General features: G+C 37.6%; 1 pseudogene; it reads right to left on the bottom strand.

Moving 5' to 3' along the window:
• Positions 1-5,169: 5,169 nt before the first annotated feature.
• The window catches only part of LOC132039040 (uncharacterized), a 3,261-nt pseudogene continuing 514 nt past the window's right edge, over positions 5,170-7,916 (bottom strand).

The raw sequence follows: 7,916 nt of genomic DNA, 5'->3' as shown, positions 1-7,916 counted from the left end.
GGGGAGAGATATGACCCCCAAAAATATTATATTTCCTTGGATGGATGGGAAAAGGTAGCCCCAAAATATTGAATATTTATTCCATTTCTTAATTTACTAAGATAATAATAATAGGAGTATTTTACATAACTACACCATAACACTTTATACAAGTTCCAAATAGCATCAAATTCACGTTCAGGAAGCACAAAGTAAAATATACCCTTACTATCAAGATATGGTCAATCGAAAATTCAAGTGTTAGTTTAGAAATTTCGGGGTGTTACACCCGTACTTTCTGTCTTTCTTCATTATTGCGTGTCTTATATGTTTGTGTGCATATCACTCATATATCCTCGTTAAAATGGAAAGAAAGTGAAAAGATGAAGCCTTTATGATATTGAGAACTTAAGGATGGATTTCATGCTTATATACTTGTTCATGACTTGATGTATGCCATATTTATACTTAACAAGTATTTCATGTATACTATTGGAGGATATGATTGTGAGTCCGAAGGGATCTAGTTCGAGACGAGTGATGATTCTTTAGCACGTTCCGTTGACAAATGTGTCCGGTCGGCTAAGCGACAGGTTATTGAGACATGATATATGGAAACTATGATCCTAGGACTTTTCGGAGCGGTGGTATATGGGACTCATGAGTCCCCCCATGGGTCGCGATTCGTTGACATTCGAACATGTGCATATCGAGAAGTGGAATAAAGGCCTTGCATTGCATTTACATCACATTCATTCATTCTTTATCTTTGTTGTTGTGAATATTTGTACACGGCTTTTCGATCTTGATTCTGTCTATTACGTGAGTTTACTCATTAAAATATGATTATCTTGTATCTTGGACTAATGGCAAACTAGTGTGGTTGTGGTATCGTAAACTAACCCTCGTCTCTGTTCTGGACTGGGTCTGTTAACGATGCTGCTGAGTACTCGTTGATTATTGTACTCACGCTACACTTGCTGCACCTTTTTGTGTGTAGATTCGGTCCCCAGCACGAGCAGAGCTCGTGACTACCAGGCTGCCCGCTAGAGCCTTTGCTGAGAGATCGAGGTGAGCACCATGGTTCTGGACAGCTCTGGACTCCCCTCCATCATTTACTTTCTGTCTTTTCTCATTCCAGACAATTCTATTTATGTATTTCAGACTAATTGTACTCCTTGAATGAGAGTCATCAGATTTTGGGGATAAGTATAATAAATTCTAAGTATGTTATTTAGGATTGTTTAAGACTTGAAAATTGACTTGTATGATTTATTTTCGCTTTTAGTTTTTCGCTTAATAATGGTATGTTAATGGCTTGTGTTGGCTTAGTAGCACCGAGAGAAGGGGGGGGGGGGGGGGGGGGGCTGGTGCCATCACGATTTGGGAATTTGGGTTGTAACAGAAGCATTTGTAGAAGTTAGCTATTGACGGAGAAAGCATGTTAAGCCTTCAGGTATGAAGTTGGGATGGATATTCTTAGGTTCGTCTCGCACTTACCTAGTCATTTAGTATTAAAAGAAGGAAGAACTGGATTTGGTATTGAAATTGTGATATGTGCTCATATAGAGACGCGAATGAGATTTGATGATGATTTACACTTGAGACTGATATCATGCATATTATTCATACACATTCTACATGATTCATTGATATGAACTATGATTTGATATTAATAATGATAAGAGGGAAAGTGAAACATCTGAGGCTTCTTATTATGTTGTTAGCTACATACCTATTTCATAGGGCATCTCCTGCATATATTATTTGGTGTTACCTATGTGGTCTGAAGGGAAATTGTTCCGGATGTGGCATTGTACAAATTTGGGAATAAATTTGTATTGGTAGTTGATTTATGAATGTTGTTATGTTTATTCACCTTCATGATTTTTGTTGAATTTGACATTCATGCATGCATTTCATCCTGCATTTCTCATGATACTATGATATGGTTCCAATGGAGAAAGTGAAGGATGAAAGTCATCTCTAGGCTGTGTGTGGGTTGACTATGGATAGATTTGATATAGTAGCCATCTCTGGGTTGTGTGCGGAATGGCTAATGATATAGAAGCCAACTACTGGTGTTGTGCGAAGAATTTGTCGGTGTTGGAAGTCATCTCTAGGTTGTGTGGTATATTGACTAGTACATGGACTTCGTGGGTCCTCCATGGGTCATGACTATAGAGACGTGAAGGTTTCCATCTGTAGCATATGTGTACGGTATGAGACAGTTAGCCAGTGCATTGCATTGCATCGCACATGCATTCATATTGCATCCACTCATATATCAGATTCTGGTTGTTCCACTTATTGTATTGCATGGTGCGTTTCAGTATTGATTCCTTGATTGATGATTCATTTGAGATGTTGCTTGCTTGTTAATCACTTACCTAGACACTTGATGGATTTGAGGACTAGAGGTTTTCGCCTAGGCTATGACTGTAGATTACTAAGATCTAGTATGGTTCACGTTACTGCAAGTCTTACGTGGATGTGCTTAGTAACTACATTTGAATGCTTATATGCCTATCTTTAAGTTTCTTTATTTTATATAAGTTATCTAATTGTTTTCAGCCTATGATGCCTACCAGTACTTGTTGTTTGTATTGATTCTACCTTGCTACATTCTTTTCTGAGTGCAGAGTTTGTTATAGATTCCACCTTAGGCCATTGTGGGTGAGTTCCCGAGGCTGTCAATTGGAGTTTTCAAGGTGGGCCATGTTCCGATCCGCTGTGCGGAGATTCTTCTATCCCTCTGTCCTTATGTCCATTCTGAGACAAATGTTTTATTTTCAGACTTGTATTTTCTCGACAGATGCACTTAGTTGCTCTTGTACTATTCAGACCAGATTCCTTGGGTAGTTGTTGTATTTCCGCTTGATTATCTATGTATCATTTGAGAATGCTTACCTTCTTATTTACTTTCTTATGTTGTGTTTGACGTTAAGAAAGGCACGAGTTCGCCTACCAGGTGAGATAGGGTAGGTGCCCGCACGATCTGTCATTAGGGTCGTGACAGTGTCTTACCATTCAATATATGGATTCAGTGATTGGTACAATTTCAACTTTTGCTAAACCAAAATATTAGGTCATGTCGTACTATAATTATTTGTACTAATAGTAATCTATGTGTGATTCCCCATGTATAAATTTTAATTTTGATCAGAATATTTTTAAGAAAACTTTGGAAATTTTTCTTTGAAGGAAGCCCAATATCCATGATTATAAGCCTCATTTATTTTAAATTACCTTTCGAGTTTGGAAAAACTCTAGGAAATTTACACTACCAATTTGGCCTACAGATATTGTGTGCAACAGCTAACATATATACATATATATATATATATATGTTTCTATATTGTGGGGTTGAATTCAAGGACAATGATGGGACCTAGAAAGTAACGGAATTTTCGATGAAGATGAGCTAAAGATTATACTTTCCTAGGATTATGGTTCAAAAAATTAAATTTGGTGATGGAAAATGATATTTTATAAATTTTATTGATCATGTACTAGTGCCGAAAAAATAGGAAAAATTAAAAAGTCGGAGAATTAAAGCATATTAAATCTGGTTGTGATTTTATTTAACTAGTTTCCCCTCACATGAGTCGCACACATATGCTGAGTTATATGGTACACTATTTTATAAAATAATATCAATACTATTAAATCAAGTTTTCGAGTTTATAAAAATTATACATGAAAGAATAACATACAGGTTTATGCGATATTACCAGTATTGTGATTTGTTTGATAATATATTTGTCAAGGTTGAACTCATGTTTGAAGAGTTATTACACTGCAAGTTGTTGTCAGCGACACTGTCATACCTCTTGATCCGACATATTTGATTAATGTACGACATAAGAATGTTCTTTTCAGTTCTCAAAGGTTCATCTATAAAGAATAATCTTATTGTCCAGAGTTGACACTGTGCAATATGGTCTTGAAAGCTTGTACTTGTTCATGAATTAATTTTGATTGTGCATGAAAATAGTCCACATACACCTTCACATACATATCATCAAATATTTCTCTGCATTTAAAGGAATATTTTGACATGATTTTTGATTTATTTTTGGGTATTCTTCAACACTTTTGTCCGCACTCTCTCAAAGTAATTAATGCTTTTCAAGGTGCATTGGAGTTGAGCATCACAACAAGTTATCATGTATCCTTCTAAATTCATCTAATATATACTATGTCACGACCCAACCGAAGGGCCATGACGGGCACTCGGAGCTAACCTACCGAGCACCACAAAACATACATACATCTCATATCCATACCTGAGTGGGCCATAATGCTAATTCATAGATACCATAAGCTGTATGGGACACAAGCCCAAAAGATAATATACAACGTCATCAGGCTGAACCTAAGCATACAAGCCGACAAGGCTATCAAAATATAAAGATTCGACAAAATACGGACCGAGAAGGTCATAGGACATATAACTGTGCATATCTGTCTACGAGCCTCTACTGGAGTACATAACACAATAAGGACGGGACATGACCCCGCCATACCTATCTATACACAAAAGAACCATACCAATCGGGATCAAGTAACTTCGGAACAAATGGAGTGCTCTGACAATCACAGAAGTCGGCATGAGCTCAACCGTTTTCCTATCTACCTGCGAGCATGAACGCATCATCCACAAATAAAAAGATATCAGTACAAATAATGTACCGAGTATGTAAGGCATGAATAGAAACATAATGAGAATATGAATATAACATAAGATAAGAAAGATCAACCTGTACCTCAGAATGCCTAGAAATAATAACTCATTAAGCCCACTTTTAATCCTCAATCTCTTAATGAACTATCAAGATAAATGGATTCTAAGGTGATTAAGGACAATGGAATGGTAAAGGGATTAGAAGGACTTACCAGCAAGAATCTCCTCCAAGAATACCCTAGATTTGCTCACAATAGCTTAGATTTCGGAATAGTAATAAATGAGGGACTAAGGGCTTTTAATACACAATTAATGAAATAACCAGGCCCGATACCGTTTTTGCGGTAGCGGGAACGCCTCGACGGTCACTCAGACCGCCGTGATGGTCGGCCTTGAATTGCACTTGGCCGCCACAGCGGCCAATACCACCGCTATGGCGGTACCGCCGAGGCGGTAATGGTGCCACCGAAGCAGACACCAGCACCAGATTTCCCCAAAAATAATCACAATCTCAATCTGAAATCCCAACTAATACCCGAGGCCATCTGCTCATAAACCACATACACAGATCCACATAAAACACACTACGAACACACTCGTGGCCTCGAAATTCCCAATGGAGGTCTCGTTGACCGAGTCAACCCCCGATATCTCAATTACAACTTCCCAACTCAAGTCCCAAAATGCACCTGAGTGCATTAGGAATCGAACCAGATATGCACACAAGTTCTAAATGACCATCCGGACCTCTCGGAATCAATGAATTTTCGAAAAAGGTCCGTTTACCTAAAAGTCAACTTTGAGTCAACTCTTTTTCACTTAAAGCCCAAATTTCATAAAAAGTCACCCGAATCAAATTTAAACACCTCGAGAAGCGTATCAATGGTACCCTTGAGTCAAATGTGAGTTAAACAGGCTCGGGGAAAGGTCAATAAGTGCCGAAAGGACTATAACGATCAAGCGGGTCGTTACAGTAAGTGAGAAGGAAACATCCGTGATTCTTGGAACACATTTGATAGCGTAGCCATCTCTGAGCTGCATGCGAAATGGCTAGCGGTATGGTTGGTGTTGTAGAGTCATCTCTGGGCTGTGTACGAAGTGACTAGTACATAAACTTCGCGAGACCCCCATGAGTTATGACTATCGAGGCGTGGAGGTATTCCATCTGTATCATGTGTGTATGGAGATTATATTTGGCCAATGCATTGCATTGCATATTTACTCATCACTACATTCACATATTTCTTGGATTCTGACTTGATACTTCTATACTTGGGGGTTGTTTGTTCTTGGACTGTGATAGTGTTTGTACTTGATTGCAAGCATGTCTATTCTTCAGTTTCTTCTTTTATATATGTTAGCTAAGTATTGTCGACCTATGATACCTACCAGTACATAGTGTTTGTACTGATACTACCTTACTGCATTCTTTTATAAGTGCAGAGTACGTGACAGGTTCCACATCCACTCTTTGCGACTGATCCCGCGGCTTGCAGTTGAGTGTCTAGGGTAAGTATGCTTGATGGATCCGCAGCCCCGAGAAGCCTCTTTTATACTTGTCTTTTCTTGTATTCTGAGACAGTATTCGTATTTTGAGACTTTATATTATTCCAGACTTGTAGTTGATTAGTAGTGGCTCTTGTACTGTATTCAGACCAGTTCCTTGGGGTTGTATTAGGATTGTATTTCGCCCTTATTTATATTTACGTTTGAGACTTATATTTCTATGGTCATATTTACTTTACTGTTGTTGAAGTAATGATTAAGGGATAGGTTCGCCTACCAAGGTGGGAAATGGTAGGTGCCCGCACCACTAAGTGATTTTGGGTCGTGACATGGAGGATTCGACATGAGTGCAACAAAATTTTCGTAGGATCAAAACACTTGCATCAAATGAGATCCCAGGTGGTAGAAGATATTCATTTCTTGGTAGATTGTATTTCAGCGACTTTTGAGAAATGAAATTTACCTTGGCTATAAAAATGCTCAAGATCTTCCCTCCCGAAGTTGTAAAACTCACATTTACTAATTTAAGTCCTAAGTAATTCATAGGCCATTGCCTCTATCAACTGAGTAAATCCTCCATCAGCCAAAACTCTCTTGCACCATTCTGGTTCACTTCCACTTACCCCTTCAGCAAAATGTCAACAAGACCTGAAGGCAACATGAGGATTAATTTTAACTTTAAAGCAATATAAGGAAACAAAAAGAAAATCTAGTAATAAGATGAATAATTGGATTAAGAAATCAAGCAACTTCCAGCACCTCCATTCTTATTCTTTCAGTTGTATTAGTTGAAATTTGTGTTTTCTCATTTGTTGGTTCAGTAACTTTGGGCATTTCATTCATGTCTGATAGGACCACTTCAGCAGTTCCATCATTGGTAACATTTTCTTCTATTTCATTGAGTTCAGCCTGATATAACTTCACTTTTTCTTGCAATTCATTTATATAGTCAATTGCATCTCCAACCAAGTATTGCAACCTTGTCCATCTGAAAGTAAATCCAACAAGGATCATTTAAACTAAATGTACTTCTTAATATTAAATTACTAGCTTAATTAGCAACCTCAGAGATGTTGGGAACTAGAGCTTGAAAGGCAAAATGACCATCTTTAATGTTGTTCCTTCATTTTCTCTCCATGACAAGATTCTTCGACTGATAAGGTCCTTTCTGTGTTTTCTTACCCATTGTGAAGATATCTCCTGCAATTATATAATTTTCTTGTTTCCAAGGCAAAGCGGTGCCTTCAGTAGATTGGCTTAAAGGTACTTTTCGCGATAGATGGTCAGAAAGTGAATGACACAAGGTAAATTCATTGGAAAGAATGGAACCAGTGGATGATCCTTCAATGCTTGAATTAGCACTAGACACAGATACTTGAAAAATATTAGGGGCACTTGAAGGAAAACTTATACTATAGTATATTGCATGAGAGGAGCACAAAAGCTCAATTTCTCATAGGGAAAGGAATCGAGAACTTGATCTTATTTCTTTGCACCGGAACTATTGGCTTCTTCGGAACCAAGTTTAAAGCGATTGGTAATAAAATCAATCAACTTTTGATCTTTATGTATCTGGTCAAAGCAAGTAGAGTATGATAGATAGTTATACTTTCAGTTTGGTACATATTGTACAACAAATCAATTAATTAGCCACACGTCAATCCAAAATTAGTTAGGGTAGGCTATTTGAATCCTTTGTATCAATTCTGTTATGATATTATATGCTTAACAAACAACTTTTATT

This window comes from Lycium ferocissimum, chromosome 12, assembly GCF_029784015.1.
Source record: "Lycium ferocissimum isolate CSIRO_LF1 chromosome 12, AGI_CSIRO_Lferr_CH_V1, whole genome shotgun sequence".
Classification (NCBI taxonomy): domain Eukaryota; kingdom Viridiplantae; phylum Streptophyta; class Magnoliopsida; order Solanales; family Solanaceae; genus Lycium; species Lycium ferocissimum.
The sequence above is the reverse complement of the archived record's forward strand: the minus strand, read 5'-3'. Positions and strand labels throughout refer to the sequence as shown.